Raw genomic sequence first — 19,607 nt, forward strand, 5'->3', positions numbered from 1 at the left:
TGAGCACTGGAGAAGCCAGGATAGTAAAACAGCGGGCTTACATCTTCACTGTAATGGGATGAGAGTAGCTGTTTTTCAGGGAGTGCCAAGAATGATGTAGGTTTACAACCTGGAAATCCTTTGCTCTTTGATGAGACAGGCTCTGCTCACATCATATATATATATCAGACTCTTACCATAAATCTTGAGCACTGCTTTTAGACCATAAAACACACCTTCATGAGTGATGTTACTTGTACTTTAACACAACCTAAGGGATGTCTATGCTATCTTAGGTCCAGGCCAATGCTGACACCCATAGCATTATGTTTACCTCAGTTAAGCTCCCTAGAGCCTAAATATTGGGCAGTGTCTCTGAGTCAACAGTACCCATTCTTGTGAAAAAAGCCAGGGGTACTTTGTAAAGGATCTCAGTGTACCATCAAATTGCTGTGTCCTTGAGACTGAGTTCATTGTTATCTGACTACCTTTTTCCCAAAATTATGCTGTGCTTAAATATGGCTAAAGGGATACAATCAGGGCCAGAGTCTAGAAAACTTGGTCCAGCACCAGTTACAACAAAATGATGCAGAGCTGAGTTTTAGTCTTGTCTCTTCCTGAATCCTTTTTGTTGTTGTTGTTGTTGTTGTTGTTGTTGTTGTTGTTGTTGTTGTTTAATTTGTTTCACCCTGCTGTGAAGCCTGTAGGGAATCACCACACTACAACCCTCTGTTGTGAGAGTGGCTCACACAGACTCCCTAGGTTCCTTCTGGCTAACTCCAAGGAAAGAAGGAAGGAAGTTTACAGAGTGTGGCTATACATTTGTGGTAGCTGTCTCTGGTTCCCCTGTACCTTTTTTTCTCTTTTTTCTTTTTTTTAATTTTCTTATTGGCTATATTTCTTTATTTACATTTCAAATGTTATTCCCTTTCTCAGTTTCCTGCCCATAAACCCCCTATCCCCACCCCCCATAGGGGAGTTCCCCCCATTTGCCCCCCTTTACCACCCACCCTGACATTTCCCTGCACTGGGGGTCCAACCTAGGCAGGACCAAGGGCTTCCCCATCCACTGGTGCCCAACAAGCCTAGGTCAGTCCATGTGTAGTCTTTGGGTAGTGGGTTAGTCCCTGTAAGCTCTGGTTGGTTGGCATTGTTGTTCTTATGGGGTTGCAAGCCCCTTCAACTCTTTCAGTCCTTCCTCTAATTCACTGATATTAGCCAAAAAGCTGGAATTACCCAAGAAGCAATCCATAGACCATGTGAAGCTCAAGAAGAATGATGACCAGAATGTGATGCTTCCACTCCTTAAAAGGGGTAACAAAAATACTCATAGGCAGGGATGTGGAGGCAAAGTTTAGAGCAGAGACTGAAGGAAATGCCATCCAGAGACTGCCACACATGTGGCACTTGTAACTTTAATTATGTCAAATTCAGTGACTGAACAGTGCCCACCCACGGCAATGAAAGCCAAAGGGACTCCTGTCTTCATGACTGTATCCCAAGTATAGGATGGTGGAAGTCATTCCTGGTGTGTTGAAACATCTCTGCTTGTTCCTCGCCTGATCTATTACTTTTCCAGAAGTGTTCAGTAATTCCCTGGACACATCCACTGTTAGAGAAGTCCAGTAGACTAGAAGAAGGTTAGAAGTGTTGTGGAAAACTCAAGGGAGTAGCAATTAACCATTGAGTGCTGAAATATTGTGCGTAGTTTCCCCCCGAGATACTTAAGAGTTACTGAAAAAAAAATGAACTACAAAGTAGCAACAATACTATAAAATGGCAAATTGTTACAATTAATTATACAGTACAGTGTGGTCAGTAAAGCATAAGCCTATAATAAAGTAATATATCAAAAACGGGAGAAGGTCATGATTACTATTATCATATTTTACATTGGGAAGTGTTTTATTCATCAATATTACTATGACTTGTAATATCATTGGTAATCAAGGCAGTTCATTAAATATTACTTAGAACGAAGGCAGGTCATTCAGAAAAACTTTCTCTCCTCTTAATGGGGTTTCCCAGGTTGTTGCTGTTCTCTGCTTAACTCCTAAACAACTGAAGTTCAAGAACGTGAACTTGGGCATCACATGGAGCTGGTGGGTGTTGGAACTCATTACCCCAGCCCTCACACTCTCAAAAATGGTCCCATTAGTGATTTTTCTGAAGTTACTGGGAGTTTCTGATATAGAAAGTGCAGGCATAATCACATGTCCACAGATGGTAAGCACCACTTCCTGTGCAGTGAGCACAGAAGAAAGGGCTGGGGACAGTTCACAAGTAGGAAACAAAGATCAGACTGAGAGAAGCCAGAGTTAAGGCTCTTAGGGTTCCTGGGAGCTCAGCTGGAAGTGACTGGGTGACAAGGCACACCGGCTCAGGTAGGTAACCCTGAAGAGGTTTCCCTCTGCATATCACACTCTGTTTCTGGGACTGAGTTACAAGAACTTGCTGAGGTTCATGAAAGCAATGGAGACACTGGGGCACCTCAGAACTAAATGGGCAAAGGGACAGGGCATCTGGCTTACCTCTGTCCTGGCTGTTTCTAGCTGCATGGTCTTAGTGATCACTGACATGAGGAGCGGAGCTCTCAAGTCATTCACTGATTGTGCAGCATAAAGCCTGAGAATAGCACACAGAACAGAAGGGAGCCAAGCTGAGCTCAGGAACTCATTTCCCAGGGAACATGGTCCTTCCTCATTCAGGAACATGATTGCTTGGATCCTGACGAAACTTGAACCACAGCTTAGGAATCCAGAACTTCTCATTCCACCATACTCAGCTGCTTCTCCACACTGAAGAGACTTAGATGTAGACTGCTGCTGGCAGGTGGGAAAATAGGGAGAACAACCAGAGTCAGAGACAGCTGGGATCCCACACCCAACTGTGTATAATCATGGGGCAATAATGAGAACTTTGGCTATTCGTTTAACATTTATTTGATATTGCTGTACAAAACATGAATTACTTCCCCATGTACATCAAAATTTGATTCTGAATTTCTTACTAATTGTGATCAAGTGGTAATTCTAAAATTGGCACTATAAGACACACAAAACAGATAAATAGGGTTACATATTTTGAGTGGTATTTAGCTTGGATTGGAAAGCACTGAAGGTTGACTTTTAATACCTCCTGGCTAGCAAAGTATGGTGAAAGTCATTGAATAAGGACAATGCCCTTGTTCTGGGTGAAATTGGGAAAGAGTTAGAACTACATTTACAAATGTTGTCTGAATGTTTGGGCATGGACATAAGAACCTGTAGGATTCAGGCTTTCCCTTCCTAGGAGTTGTTTATAATCTAAGGTCTTTGGGGTGTATTTAACATTATGGGGAAAGAACTCAGCAATCCTAAAGGTGATGGTTTTACATTTCCCTGTAACACTAGTTTCTTCTGTCAAAAGACACATCAAGGGTGCACAAAGATGTACAGTCTGGGCAGTGAGAGCAGAACCAGGAAGCATAGTTTGTTTTGTTTTTTGTTATTTTATATTCAAAGACTTATTGACTTTTTTTCTCCATCTTTATTAAATTGTGTATTTCTTATTTACATTTTGATTGTTATTCCCTTTCCTGGTTTCCGGGCCAACATTCCCCTATTCCTCCCACTCCCCTTCTATGTGGGTGTTCCCATCCTCCCCCCATTACTGCCCTCCCCCCAACAATCACGTTCATTGGGGGGTCAGTCTTGGCATATTTTCTTTATTTACATTTCAAGTGTTATTCCCTTTCCCAGTTTCCCCGCTGAAAACACCCCATCTCATACCCCAAACCCCTGCTTCCATGAGAGTTCTCCCCTACCCACCTGCCCACTCCCTCTTGCCTCTCCACCCTGGCATTATCCTACACTCCAGCATCTAGCCTTCACTGGACCAAGGACCTCTTCTCCCATTGATGCCCGATGAGGACATCCTCTGCTACATATACTGCTAGAGTCATGGGTCGCTCCATGTGTACTTTTGGTTATTGATTTAGTCCCTGGTAGCTCTGGAGTGTCTGGTTGGTTGGTATTGTTGTTCTTCCGATGGGGTTTCAAACCCCTCAGCTTTCTTAGTCCCTTCTTTAACTCTTCAATTGGGGTCCCTATTCTCATTCCAATGATTGGCTGCAAGCATTTGCCTCTGTATTTGTCAGTTTGTTTTGTTTTGTTTTTTGTCATTTTATATTCAAAGCACTTAATGACTTACTGAAAATCATACAATATATTCTGATCATGGTTTCCCTTTCCTCATCTCGTTCTAGATCCTCTCCAACCATCCAACTTCACTTCTGTCTCTCTCTCTCTCTGTCTCTCTGTCTCTCCATCTCTCCCTCTTTCTCTCTGTCTCTCTGTCTCTCTCTCTGTCTCTCTCTGTGGGTCTCTCTGACTCTGTCTCCTCTCTCTCTCTCTCTCTCTCTCTCTCTCTGTCTCTCTCTATGTGGGTCTCTCTGACTCTGTCTCTTTGCCTCTCTGCCTCTCTGTCTCTGTCTCTCTCTAACAAATAGGCAAAAAGCAACAAAAGAAGAGAATAAAAAGAAATAAACCTAGCAAACAGAACCAAAACCAGACAAAACCAAACCACTACAATGGGCACAGTACTTCATAAGAGCTGAGTCCATTTTCTCTTCCACCCAAGGGAACTCCATCATGAATTCACAGTAGTGACCAATGAGACCATCCTGGTGATTTCACCAAATAGAATTAAATTCCCCTAGTCAAACCCACCAGAGGCATGCCAACCTGAAAAAAACATCTAAAGGCAGAGATCAAAGTGATGGCAGTAAATCCCACTTAGAACATGCTGGGGTGGGAGGAGGGCAGAGGTGAAGCATTATGTATTAGGACTATATATAAATTTGGGGGTGGTGGGATTCACTCAGTTTTGATAGAGTAACCACAGAATGGCCTGAACACTGGTGAACGCCCCTTAGCAAGCTGCTTACATCACTAAAACCTCCTAAAATTGGCAAATATTTCCCTTTATTGCAATGAACTTGGACTGCAGTCCAATGACTTTATCCCATGAGTCATAGAGATTTGATTGTTTAATTCTTCTTTGTTTTTTTTCTATTTGAAGAGTACTTACTAAGTATTTTATTGATAAAATATGTGTAGCTACATTCTAGGAGCTCTCTGAGTGTAGGATACCCTTCGGCTCCTTAGTGAAAAGAGATGGGATAAAAAAGAAAAGAAAAGAGATGGTTCAAAAAAATTGGTTTTCTACTCTGCTCATTCCATACTCACTAATTAAGCTTTTTTTTGATTAAGGGATAAGAAATATTTTTGCCGTGAGTTATTTTTCATTCTTGTCTGTACTAACACTCTATGCATGGGTCTCTGTGCTACCCAGTCTCAGAACCTAAAGGAACTGATCACCTTGCCTTGGGCGTACATACAATCCACTGGATTACTTAGAAGTACAGGTAGCAAAAAGTTTATAAAATTGCTTTATCAACATTACAAAAGCTGTGAGTCTGTGAGGTGAAAACAGTGTCAGGAAGACAAAATTTCCCTTTTAATATAGAGGCAGTGGATCCCCAGAATGAGCAACAGGACTGAAAGTGCTATGGAGCTTGAAAGAGGCTGGCCCTATGTATATGCAGTGGGCTCTGGATGATTTGTTGAGAGGTTTTTACATTCTACTACTCAGAGTAAGAGGGCTTTCAGATGCTTCCTTTTGCCACAGGAGAGAACAGGGCACTTGTTATCCATGCACTCAAGCTCAGCTCAGCCAGAACATACCAGGAAGGGTCATGAGCATGCTATGGGTTCAAGGACAGAAATCCCTAAAGGTGACCTGAGGCTCTGGCAGAACCAAATCCCCTCCAGAATGACATTTCTTCTCTCACTGCAGACCTTGTACAGTGTCTGTGTGTTCATTGGGATGTTGTAGAAGGTGGCAAAGCATGGGCACCATGGGAAAAGTGGAGAGGTCCTTCTTGCCCATGCTGGTTTAATCTTCCTTCTTCCTTCTTCCTTCTTGCAACAGGCAATCCAGATCATGTGTGCTGTGATGGTGTTGGCTCTGGGAATCATTTTGGCATCTGTTCCCTCCATCCCACATTTTACCTCAGTGTTCTCTGTCCTGTTAAAATCTGGATACCCATTTGTAGGAGCTTTGTTTGTAAGTAGACTTCTGTGGGGATGAAGATGGGGAGGACAGAGAAGGGAGTTGTCACCTAGCTGCATTTCTGTCTACTGTGAAAAAGAGGTCGGTGGTAGATCTTGTTCTTCTGTCTGTCATCAGAGGGCCTAATGGATGAAAAACCAAGAAAGGAAATAACAATTGTAATGTAAATTTAAGAATATCCAATAAAAACATAAATAAATTAAGATTCCATTATCTTTAAGATGAAAAACCTAAAAAAAAAACTTCTGTGGGGAGAAAAAGAAAAAAAATTACCTCAATATGTTCAAGTGAGATTTACTGAAGGAAGTTTGCATGGTTTTTATGTGCAAGTTACACTGCCATAATTTATTGATGAAAGGAGAAACAAACACCCACCCCATCCTTATTTTCCATTCTCTCTATTTGTAGATCAATGCCTCAGAGTCTAAAATCATCTAAACACACATTTTTTTTCTTATTTAACAGAACATCCTTTTGCTATCTGCTAAAGTTTTTATGAATTTTAATGGTATAGATTCCTGCTATTATCTAATCTTTTCTTGGGTTTTTGAATAGTTCATGGACAAAGAGATGTTTGTATATCATTGGTTATTTGGTCCATGAGAGTTTGTCATAAACACCATATACTTAGTTACTTTGTACATAGACATTGACATGAAAATGTGTTCTTCTCTGAGCAGTTTATTGTCTCTGGAATTCTGTCCATCACCATGGAAACAAAGTCAACACAAACTTTGGTGAGTACAAGTGACATAATACAGAACAGATGGCCAGGAAATCGAGAGAGGATTGCTTAGGGCCAGGTTGCTTGCTTGCTTTCTTTCTTTCTTTCTTTCTTTCTTTCTTTCTTTCTTTCTTTCTTTCTTTCTTTCTTTCTTTCTTTCCTTTCTTTCTTCCTTCCTTCCTTCCTTCCGTTCTTTCTTTCTTTCTTTCTTTCTTTCTTTCCTTTCTTTCTTTCTTTCTTTCTTTCTATTTTTTTTTATTTTTATAAACTTGAGTATTTCTTATTTACATTTCGGTTGTTATTCCCCTTCCCGGTTTCTGGGCCAACATCCCCATAGCCCCTCCCACTCCCCTTCTATATGGGCTTCCCCTCCCCATCCTCCCCCCATTACCACCCTCCCCACAACAATCACCTTCACTGGGGGTTCAGTCTTGGCAGGACCTAGGGCTTCCCCTTCCACTGGTGCTCTTACTAGGCTATTCATTGCTACCTACGTGGTTGGAGCCCAGGGTCAGTCCATGTATAGTCTTTGGGTAGTGGCTTAGTCCCTGGAAGCTCTGGTTGGCATTGTTGTTCATATGGGGTCTCAAGCCCCTTAAAGCTCTTCCAGTCCTTTCTCTGATTCCTTCAACGGGGGTCCCGTTCTCAGTTCAGTGGTTTGCTGCTGGCATTCACCTATGTATTTGCTGTATTCTGGCTGTGTCTCTCAGGAGAGATCTACATCCGGTTCCTGTTGGCCTGCACTTTTTTGCTTCATCCATCTTATCTAGTTTGGTGGCTATATATGTATGGGCCACATGTGGGGCAGGCTCTGAATGGGTGTTCCTTTAGCCCTGTTCTAAACTTTGTCTCCCTATTCCCTGCCAAGGGTATTCTTGTTCCCCTTTTAAAGAAGGAGTGAAGCATTCGCATTTTGGTCATCCTTCTTGAGTTTCATGTGTTCTGTGCATCTAGGGTAACTCAATCATTTGGGCTAATAGCCACTTATCAATGAGTGCATACCATGTATGTTTTTCTGCGATTGTGTTACCTCACTCAGGATGATATTTTCCAGTTCCATCCATTTGCCTATGAATTTCATAAAGTCATTGTTTTTGATAGCTGAGTAATATTCCATTGTGTAGATGTACCACATTTTCTGTATCCATTCTTCTGTTGAAGGGCATCTGGGCTCTTTCCAGCCTCTGGCTATTATAAATAATGCTGTTATGAACATAGTGGAGCATGTGTCTTTGGTATATGTTGGGGTATCTTTTGGGTATATAGAACCAGGCTTTCATGCTGAAAGTTACAAGCTAAGCTCTAAAGTGATTGCTTGTTCACTTTGTGATCTGATTCTGAGGTCTCCACATCCCTGTATGGAGCACAATCTTTCTATCATTGTTACCAAAACCATAGTGTACCTGATGCCTGAGACCAGTACCAAGGAATCCCATGTATAAAACCCTGCTTTCTTACAATGCCAATGCATAGGCAGCAGGCAATGATGGTGAATCTTGATCATCAACTTGACTAGATAGAGGAGCACCTGAGAGACTAATAAAGCATCTAGCTTGGGGTGTTCTAGCTCCAAAATGTGATGGCTCCATTCTCTAAGATAAAGACCTAGACGATGTAAAAGGGAGAAATTGAACTGTGCTTAGAACAAATGTCCTCTCACTAGCCTTCCTGACCAGTACATTGTGAGCTGCTCTGCTCTGCCACCCCGGTCCCGCAACACTCAGCTGGGACTCTGAAACTGAGCCAAACATACTTTTTGGTTGAGTTGTTTATGTGAGACATTTTTTCATGGTAATGAAAAGTCTTAACAACACAAAAGCTTTTTTTACTGTCCAGTACTGAAAATAATGTCCTTATTTTTGAAGAGTTATATTTGTTGTGGGTATACAATGCAATCTCACTACTCAAAATTCATAAGAATACCTAGAGAAAATGTTCACATAAGAAAAGTCTTTTATCTACATCTCTAAAAAGAAAAAGTTTTCCCCTGAATTGATTATACAATTTTAACTGAAAAGCAAAATGTTGGAACTCTGAAAGTCTCAGAAGTTATTTTTTAGCCAAGAATTCAGCTTTTCTAATTTAACTTTTTCCAGTAAAAATCTAGTCCTGGACAGAAGAAAGCAGACACTCCTGAGAATTCAGAGGAGACAAATACTTTCTGCCCACATTCCTGACCCAAGAGGAAATGGCCTAGTGCCATCTGTGACCACTGGGCGCAGGGACCTAGGAGCAGTCAGGGATGGGACACTTCAGGTTTCTGCCTACATCTAGAAGCATCTACACACCTGAGAGCAGAGCTCCCTGTTTCCAGATCTGACTGAAAGAAAACAGGTCTACAGGAGTGCTGACACACCAGCCTAGAAGAGGGCCAAGCCACTTTCAGAGACAGCAAGACAAACTAACGCCATAGTCAACCTGATGGCAAGAGGCAAGGACAGGAACCTAAGCAACAGAATCCAAGACTACTTGGCATCACCAGAGCCCAGGTCTCCCACCAAAGTAAACACTGGACATCCAAACACACCAGAAAAGCAAGATTTGTATTTAAAAATCACATTTTATGATGATGATGATAGAGGACTTTAAGAAGGACATAAATAACTCAAAGAAATACAGGACAACACAGTGAAAAAATAGAAGCCCTTAGGGAGGAAACACAAAAATCCCTTAAAATCCCATAAAGAATCCCTTAAAGAATTACAGGAAAAACCAACCAAACAGGTAAAGGAAATAGACAAAACCATGCAGGATTTAAAAATGGAAATAGAAACAATAAAGAAAGCACAAAGGGAGACAACCATGGAGATAGAAAATCTAGGGAAGAGATCAGGAGTCATAGATGCAAGCATCACCAACAGAATACAAGAGCTTGAAGAGGGGCAGAAGATATCATAGAAAACATGGACACAAGCATCAAAGATAATGTAAAATGCAAAATCTTCTAGCACAAAACATCAAGGGAATTCAGGACACAATGAAAAGATCAAATCTAAAGATAATAGGTATAGAATAGAGTGAAGACACGCAACTTAAGGGGCCAGAAATATCTTCAACAAATTTATACAAGAAAATTTCCCTAACTTAAAGAAAGAGATGCCCATGAACATACAAGAAGCCTACAGAACTCCAAATTAATTGGGCCAGAAAAGAAATGCCTCCTGTCACATAATAGTCAAAATACCAAATGCACAAAACAAAGAAAGAATATTAAAAGCAGTAAGGGAGAAAAGGTCAAGTAACATATAAAGGCAGACCTATCAGAATCACACCAGACTTCTCAACAGAGACTATGAAAGCCAGAAGCTCCTGGGCAGATGTCATCCAGACCATAACAGAACACAAATCCCAGCCCAGGATACTATATAAAGTAAAACTCTCAATTAACATATGGAGAAACCAAGATATTCCATGACAAATCCATATTTACACAGTATCTTTCGACAAATCCAGGCCTACAAAGGAAAATAGATGGAAAACTCCAACACAAGGAGGGAAACTACACCCTAGAAAAAGCAAGAAAGTAATCTTGTAATGTCACCAAAAGAAGAGTGACACACAAACATAATTCCACCTCTAACAACACAAATAACAGGAAGCAACAATCATTATTCCTTAATATCTCTCAACATCAACAGACTCAATTCCCTAGTAAAAAGACATAAACTAACAGGCTGGATATGTAAAGAGGACCCAACATTTTGCTGCATACAGGAAACACATCTCAGAGACAAAGACAGACACTACCTGAGATTAACAGTCTGGAAAACAACTTTCCATGAAAATGGTATGAAGAAAAAAGCTGGAGTAGCCATTCTAATATCGAATATAATCGACCTTCAGCCAAAAGTTATCAAAAAAGACACAGAAGGACATTTCATATTCATCAAAGGAAAAATCCACTGAGATGAACTTTAAATCCTAAATATCTATGTTCCAAATGCAAGGGGACCTACATTCATAAAAGAAAGCTAACTAAAGCTCAAATCACATATTGTACCTCACACAATAATAGTAGATTTCCACAACCCACTCTCATCAATGGACAGATCATGGAAACAGAAATTAAACAGAGACATAGAGAAACTAACAGAAGTTATGAACAAAATAGACTTAGCAGATATTTATAGAACATTTCATCCTAAAAAAAAAAGAATATATCTTTTCCTTAGCATCTCATGGTACCTTCTCCAAAATTGACCATATAATCAGTCACAAGACAGGCCTCAACAATAACAAGAAGACTGAAATAATCCCATGCACCATATGAGATCACCACAGACTAAGATTGGTCTTCAATAACAACAAAAATAACAGAAAGTCCACATATTCATCATTCTTTCTATCAATTGGTCTTCATGAAGAACACCTTGGGAGAGAGGTCATAGGATATGTTTTCTTTACTTAGACCCTTTTTTGAGTTGATATGTGAGTCAAAGATGGTAGAAACTGGACTGCTTTCCTACCTTTTTACCATCTCAAAAAAGAAAGACATTCTAAGAAGATAGAACAAAGAACCAAGAAGGTTCTGTCAGTGCTAACTGTTAGGAAGAGCTTGCATGGTCAGAACCTCCCTAGCACTCACAAGTCTCTGCAGAGAAAGTACTACCAAATGTAATAACTGAGCCCAGAAGCTAGAGAAACTGCAGTGTGCCCAGCCCCACACTGAGCAGCAGAGGAGAGACAAAGCAGGAGCTTTTGACTTGTTGATCTATGTTGTCGTGAATGGCAGATACAATGACATCAGCCACCATGACATGCACATCAGGTGATTTGGACAGGGAGCTGGGACAGTAGATGGTGGGGTAGAAGTTAACACTATAGCTGATGAGGACTATCTATATGGAAACAGACAAGCCTAACAAGTCACCTGGCTCTTCTCTTCCCTGTTTTAAACAAAGGAGCTGAAGTTAAATGTCTTCCCTGGCTCTGCGATGAATTTGCCTGTGTTCGGGATGCTGGAGCCTGGTTGCCTCCCCTCTAACTAGGAATACTTTTTCCTATACTGACTAGTCTCTTCACCAGTCTTGACCTGATAAAGACCAATTGCACACTGGAGTGTATTCAGGCAGCATCTTGGGATCTCTTTCCCTTTCGTCTGCTCTTACATGTTTTTCTTGCACTAAAGATACTAAGGAAAGAATGATTGGTAACTGCATGCAAGCATTCTCAGCCAGTCCTCAGGTTGTCTGGCTTCAGTAACTGAACCAAAAAGTTTTGCCCTGACCTTAATTAGAGTGTGGAATGCAAAGGAGATGATATACATCAAACATGTGCATCACTGAGGTCTGCCGTTCTCACTGTGTAGCATCTAAAACAGTGGATGAAATTCTATCGTGTCCATGCATATGTCTGTGTATCTATTTATGTTCATATATGCACACATATATGTATGCTAAATAGATAAATATAATTCATTTGTAGCCTGAAACCACATGTTTTCTTTATTCTAGAATGTGATTTTCCTGTCTTATAACCCAAATAATGAATCCAACAGAGAATCAAAGACACTTTGTAACCCTGAATATGAGGAGCAATTGGTTTGTTAAAAAAGACAAAACAAAACAAAACTCCCAAAACAAGTGGGAACTATACATCAGAGGGCATGTCTTCAAGAAAATCCAACCATCACAAGGTAGCATGCTTATTACTTAAAATGTAGGCTGTTTATACAGTGAATACCAGTGTGAGTTGAAGGGATGTGTCAGTGTCACCCTATTTGATTTCATGATCTTGGGTTCAGCCAAAGTTCAGAACTGCCAACAGTGGCCAGAGTCCCAGATATTTCTCAGAAAACTAACAGAGTGTTCCACGAGACAGTGGTGGAACAAACATGAGATATTTTCTTGTCCCCTGCAATTAACAGCAACAGTTAACCATTGACAGTCCTTGAATTCAGAATCCTTGTGACAGAATGAGTCTTTGATCATATCAAAGTTCATATAAACAAGTGACCTGCAATGAAGTCTCAAGAAGTGGAAATGTTGTTGCTGAAAAATAAAGTCTTTTTGTGATGTTTTGTTCTCTTTGTAAAGGTCGGGTTGTTGTCTTGCTTTTATGCACAGGTCAAGTTGCCTGTGATACACAAATACATTTGTTTGATATTCTTTTGTTCTCAATCAACTAAAAAAAGTACAGTAAAAACAAGTTGGAATGTATCTGAGTCCCTGTGTATATGTGTATGTGTGTGTGTGTGTGTGTGTGTGTGTGTGTGTGTGTGTGCGCGCGCGCGCATGTGTGTATTAAACTAAATCTGAATAAACATTCAAAGCTTAGCAATGTGTTTGGAGGTATCAGATAACATATTTATTTCTAGGATTACCAGAGCAAATAAGAGTCATTTCTTCACTTCTTATAGGAGGCTAGAGAGATGTCTCAGAGGATAAGATCACTGATTCGGCCTGTGAGGACATGAGCTTTATTACCAGCATCCACATGGCAGCTCACAAACCTGAGTAACTTCAGTTCCAAGTTATTCTGAATCCTTTTTCTGACCTTGGTAGGCAGTAGACACACATATAGAATACACACAGACATATATCCAGGCAAAATACCCATGAAACATATTTTAAAATAATTAATAATAAAATATGGAAAGTAGGAAATGACAATATAATTAGGATTATATTCTATAAAGCATTAAGGTCTATTCCTCCTTCTTATGCCTAAATCCATTTGTAGAAGAGGATAGTCTTTCTTTGAGTCATGTCCCCAACACTTACCTACTATCAATCATGTCACTCTCCTTCTGGGGAAGGAAAGAACATCAAGAAGTCACAGTTGATGCTTTCCTCACTACATGCTCACTTTAGATAAGTTATGACTGTTGGCATCAAAATTCCCAAACCTCTTATGAAACAAAGAGACCTCATTACCAACTCTACAGAAACTACAAGCACTTAAAGTCATATAGTGAACCAAACATTTTATGCAATTAAAAGAAATGAGAAAAATAGTAGAAAAATATAAATTGTGAAAAGCCACACAAAAATTATTACCGTAAAAGAATTTAAAATATGAATGTTATTTAACAAGTGAAGGAATGGGAGCATTAGTCACAAACCTCACCAGCAAGTGAAACTCAAGCCGGTAGGGCTTCACCAGTCAACTCATTTCAATATTAAAAAAAAAAAAAAAAGAACTATACCAATCATTTGCAAATGAATGTTAAAAAGAGAGAATGATAGGACATTCCAATCTTATTGTAGAGTTTGGTGTTCTGACACAGAAATACTAGATAAGATAAAGTTAAAGTGATAGAAAACCTGACTGCTAGTGCATTTTACATGTATCTATTACGTGGGTGCATCTCTTTTGAGGGTGTCAGCCAGAACCTGGGCAAAGACAGACCACATGGTACCTCGCTTTTGCCTCCTCTTAGCCAACTTCACTCTGGCTATGACAGTACATCTGTGCCATCAGTAGGCTTTGAGAATCACAGTCTATAGTTTTTTTAATTAGTAATTTTTATAGCGCTTTCAGTAATTTCTTAAGTTAGTGTTAGGTTTCACTAACTATTCTTATTTATAAATACTCTCATGTTTAAGTCAAGTTCTTAATTTTTATGTAAACAAAAAGTTAAGCATTTTTCTTCAAGTCTTGTTCTATGCTTTTTCTGGAAAATTAAATATCATTCTATATGATATTGCTCATGCTTGTGTTCTGATTTATGTATTTGTACAGTTTACACATTATTAAATATCTGGATATCTATGTGGCTATGAACTACAAACTGAATATCTGTGGCTTTCTTTCAGAACTCTGTGACTTTAACTTAGGTACTCAAATGAATAAAATAATAAAAATCTCCCAAAAAGGCCTCTGAAATCCCTCCTTAGGAGGAAAACAATAAAACAATAGCTTCTCTTCTTTAAATTTCTCTGGGAAATTTTCTGAATATTTTTTATTGTCCAAGGAGAGAATGTCATTAACTAAAGTGGGTGACTACATTTTATGTGCATGTGTATGCATGCCTGTGTGCATGTGCATGTGTGTGAATGTGTGTGTATGTGTGTGTTTGTGTGTATGTGTGTGTGTGTGTCTGTGTCTGTCAGTGTGAATGTGGATGTGTGTGGGTTCATGGCCTCCATTTGAGATTGTATCAAGGTCTCTAAGAAAGATTCACCAGGTCAAGAGTGACAAATATGTACATACAAAATGTATGTATATGTGAGGGTCACAGTCACAAGAAGTCTCCTACACCTCAGTTATTAAAATTTTATTGGAGATGACAAATATTGCAGCAGGATTAATGCAAAGCTGAACATAGACTTGCATCTAGTATTGATACATCAGAAATGCCCATGCCTCAGAAAATAGGAGACACAAAGAGAAATGGGCTCTGGGATAATTCATATCCTTCTGCGACTGGCAAAACCACTGGTTTTGCCATCTGAAAGTAAATTGGTATTGGCGGTTCTTATGAACAGATATAGAGGACAGATATAGAGGGAAAAAGCAGTTGTTGGATGCAGTAACAGGAGACAACTTAATTTGTTTACAAATTAAGGAAAAAAAGGAAATCACATATGGTACAGCAGCAACAATTAGGTGACCACCACCTAATTAGACTTATAATTGCCATGTCCTAACATCTGTCTGTCTTCTGCGTAGGCCAAACATAAAAGTTACAGAGGGTTGTTAGAAACCATTACCCTGAATCTTTCATATTCTTGATGGTGGCACTCCCTCCAGAACTATTCCAAGAGAATGATTACTGATTTTGATTCGTTATTTTCCCAAGTAGAGGCACATGGAATGGTTTCTACTGACTGTTCTAATCACGACATGTCTCACACCACAGATTAGGGAATCAATATGCAGATTTTTGCCAGCTCCTCAGTGTCTGTGTTCCAATTCCACATAGCAACTGAGGAAACACAGCCTGCTTATATATCTAGAAACAAAGTTGTGTTATGAGTGTGAACCTGTGGACAATCAACATTGACTGTCTTGCTTGGGTCTCCTTCAGGAAAGCTTACTGCTATTTCTGCACACAACGATTGTTGATTCTTTAACACAGAGGTAGAGAGCACAGTGGTGAGTCCAGTCAGGCTGGAAATGTATCTGCCACAAAGAATGAAAAAGCAATTCCTCAGGGAGAATAGGTCCATCATAATCTGAGAGTTCAGTGTCTTAAGTCATTCATCCTCCCACATATTTCTACACCAATTTATAGATGCAACTCTTTGCCAACCAGTGCCTTCATTTTGATTGCAGAAATCCTTCTCATTAAGACACAGCCAGTCACATAATAAGGGTATTTAGGTCAGGACAGGATGTAGAAAACTCAATTCCCCTGGCATCGTGGATGAGCCAAGAATTGCCCTTCTTACAGTCTGATGCTACAACCTCATGTCTATTTATCCCAAGAGCTGGGGAAACACCTTCACAATGATCAGTAGCTTCTTTTGCTGCTGGGATGGCAAAAGTCAATCACCCAGTTGGCCTGGTTAGAAGTCCTCCTCACTCCTTTGGAAGTTTATACTCAGTAGTATTTTGTCTGTGTATTCCTTGCATGTGCTATTCAGGATCATGCAGGCTGAAAAGCCTGTGGATTATTCTATGTTTTTTAATACTATTTTGAGGGGCAAAATCCTCCTCTCCTTTTTTTGCCTCTATAGAGCAACAGAAAATAGGGAAGTTGACCAGACAAGTCAATAGAAACTTAGAAAAATGAGGAAGCTATCTCTGATCAATAGAGGCTTAAAAATGGTTCTTGGAAAGTTGGTATCAGGAATCGATAGGTGCATATCAGGAAAAGTTGCTTGGTACAATAAACATATCTCTGTCTGCAATTTCAAAAGTATTATGACAGAGAGGTACTGTTTAATGACTGGACCACAAATATTTAATTCTGTGTTTCACCACATTTGCTCCCTAAAGTAGAAGTTTCTGGTTTCCTTGAGGATTCAGTTGTATCATGTGATATTTTTCTAGAAACTGTATTGTGATCTGATGTTTTTGCTCGGGCAGACCAATGAGAGGATGTTTTGCTGAGAACAGACACATACATGGTGTTTTTCTGAAAGCAGACTGGAAAAGGGGCATGTGATATTTTGTGAGAGGAGACATCTGAGAGAACACATGATGTTTGGAAAAGGTGTAAATAGAACCACACCGACAGTGGATAACACTTTGTACTATTGGTACCTGTTGCTAGTAAACATTCGTTGTGACTTCATAGAGAGAAATGCCACCAAAGAACTTCTGATTTTGTTCTGGGGACTTCTTGCTGCTTCCTTGGGACAATTGGCAAAGCCTCATAGTCTCTTCCTGATTGAACAGCTGTTGCTAATTCATGACTGGGCTTTGTGAGTGGATGGGGCTACCCCTGCAGATTCATGTGAACTGAACTGCTGATATCCTGACAACACAGACGGGATTCCCTTGAAAGAACTATTTCTTCCTTCTGGTCTCCATCTGTGCCCAGAGCCAGAACTGTTCCCCAGCCCTCAAACATAAGACCTGCCTGGAGAGAGCTGGTCTACCAAGAGCACTTTCCCTCCTAAACCCTCAGCCAACAGGTGACACCCTACTATCTCCCCATTGACAGTAGGAGGGAAGAACTACTGGGAGTACACAAAGCTTTGGAGCTGCAGAGCAGCCTAGGATGGGGTCTTTCAGATCTCCATGAGCACCCAGAGCTGGGGCTGTCCCACAGCTCTCAAACCCAAAACCTGCCAACAGTGAACTGGACTGGCAGAAGCACTCTCACTCCAAAGATCACAAGTTCACAGGCTCACAGGCCCACAGGGGAGACAAGCTCCAGTAAGAGACAGCAAGACCAACTAATATCAGAGATAACCAGATATCAAGAGGCAAGCACAGGAACCTGATCAACAGATACCAAGACTACTTGGCATCACCAGAACCCAGTTCTCTCGCCACAGCAAATACTGAATATTCCAGCACACTGGAAAAACCAAGATTTAAATTTAAAATCACATCTCATAATGATGATAGAGGACATTAAGAAGGACATAAATAACTCCCTTAAAGAAATATCAGACAACACAGGTAAACAAGTAGAAGCCCTTAAATAGGAAAACCAAAAACCCCCTAAAAAATTAAAGGAAAACACAACCAAATAGCTGAAGGAATTGAACAAAAACATCCAGGATCTAAAAATAGAAACAACAAAGAAATAACAAAGGGAGACAACCCTGCAGACAGAAAACCAAGGGAAGAGATCAGGAGCCATAGACTAGACACAAGCATTACCAACAGAATACAAGAGATTGAAGAGAGAATTTCAGGGGCAGAAGATTCCATTGAAAGCATTGACACAACAGTCAAAGAAAATACAAAAAAGCAAAAAACTCCTAACCCAAAATATTTAGAAAATCCAGGACATAGTAAGAAGACCAAACATAAGAATAATAAGTATAGAAGAGAACAAAGATTCCCAACATAACTAGGTATCTTGAACAAAATTACAAAAGAAAACTTCCATAACCTAAGGAAAGAGATGCCCATGAACACACAAGAAGCCTACAGAACTACAAACAGATTGGACCAGAAAAGAAATTCCTCCCACCACATAATAGTCAAAACACCAAATGCAAAAAAACACAAAAGAATATTAAAAGCAGTAAGGGAAAAAGGTCAAGTAACACATAAAGGCAGACCTTTCAGAATTACACCAGACTTCTCACCAGAGACTATGAAAGCCAGAAGAGACTAGACAAATGTCATACAGACCCTAAGAGAACTATAAATGCCAGCCCAGACTACTACATTCAGCAAAACTCACAATTACCATAGACAGAGAAACCAAGATATTACATGACAAAACCAAATTTACATAATATCTTTCCAAAATTCCACTCCTTCAAGGGATAACAGATGGAAAACCCCAGCACAAGGAAGGAAACTACACCCTAGAAAAAGCAAGAAAGTAATCTTGCAACAAACCCTAAAGAAGAGAGACACACAAACATAATTCCTTCTCTAACAACAAAAATAACAAGAAACAATCCCTATTCCTTAATATCTCATAACATCAATGGGCTCAATTCCACAATAAAAAGACATAGACTAAAAACTCGATACGTAAACAGGACCCAACATTTTGCTACATACAGGAAACATACCTCAATGACACAGATAGACACTACCTCAGAGTAAAAGACTGGAAAAAATTTTTTCCAAGCAAATCGTCCCAAAAAAACAAGCTAGAGTAGCCATTCTTTTTTTTTCTTTGCTGTGAGAATGCCAAAGCTTTACTGAGGTTCACAGTACATATTCACCAAGTCCACCAGGTGGAAAAACCCCAGAAGCACAATGGAAAAATAAGTTTACATTCTCAGGATAAATCAGGCTGACAGGAGCCGGATGTAGATCTCTCCCGAGAGACACAGCCAGAATACAGCAAATACAGAGGCGAATGCCATCATTAAACCACTGAACTGAGAACTGGAGCCCCGTTGAAGGAATCAGAGAAAGGACTGGAAGAGCTTGAAGGGGCTCGAGACCCCATATGTACAACAATGCCAAGCAACCAAAGCTTCCAGGGACTAAGTCACTACCCAAACAGTATACTTGGACTGACCCTGGGCTCCAACCTCATAGGTAGCAATGAATAGCCTAGTAAGAGCACCAGTGGAAGGGGAAGCCCTGGGTCCTGCTAAGACTGAACCCCCAGTGAAAGTGATTGTTGGGGGGAGGGCGGTAATGGGGGGAGGATGGGGAGGGGAACAGCCATATAGAAGGGGAAGGGGGGCGGTTGGGGGATGTTGGCCCGGAAACCGGGAAAGGGAATAACAATCGAAATGTAAATAAGAAATAC

General features: G+C 40.2%; 1 pseudogene across 1 annotated transcript; it reads left to right on the forward strand.

The window, feature by feature from the left end:
• The first annotated feature begins 2,262 nt into the window (after positions 1 to 2,262).
• LOC147997059 (membrane-spanning 4-domains subfamily A member 6C pseudogene) lies at positions 2,263 to 6,167 on the forward strand (annotated as a pseudogene). The gene is made up of 2 exons (XR_015653011.1): positions 2,263 to 2,363; positions 5,953 to 6,167. The product of XR_015653011.1 is annotated as a membrane-spanning 4-domains subfamily A member 6C pseudogene (transcript).
• The last annotated feature ends 13,440 nt before the right edge of the window (positions 6,168 to 19,607 follow it).

Source organism: Rattus norvegicus, chromosome 1, assembly GCF_021556685.1.
Source record: "Rattus norvegicus strain SHRSP/BbbUtx chromosome 1, alternate assembly SHRSP_T2T, whole genome shotgun sequence".
NCBI classification, from domain to species: Eukaryota; Metazoa; Chordata; class Mammalia; order Rodentia; family Muridae; genus Rattus; species Rattus norvegicus.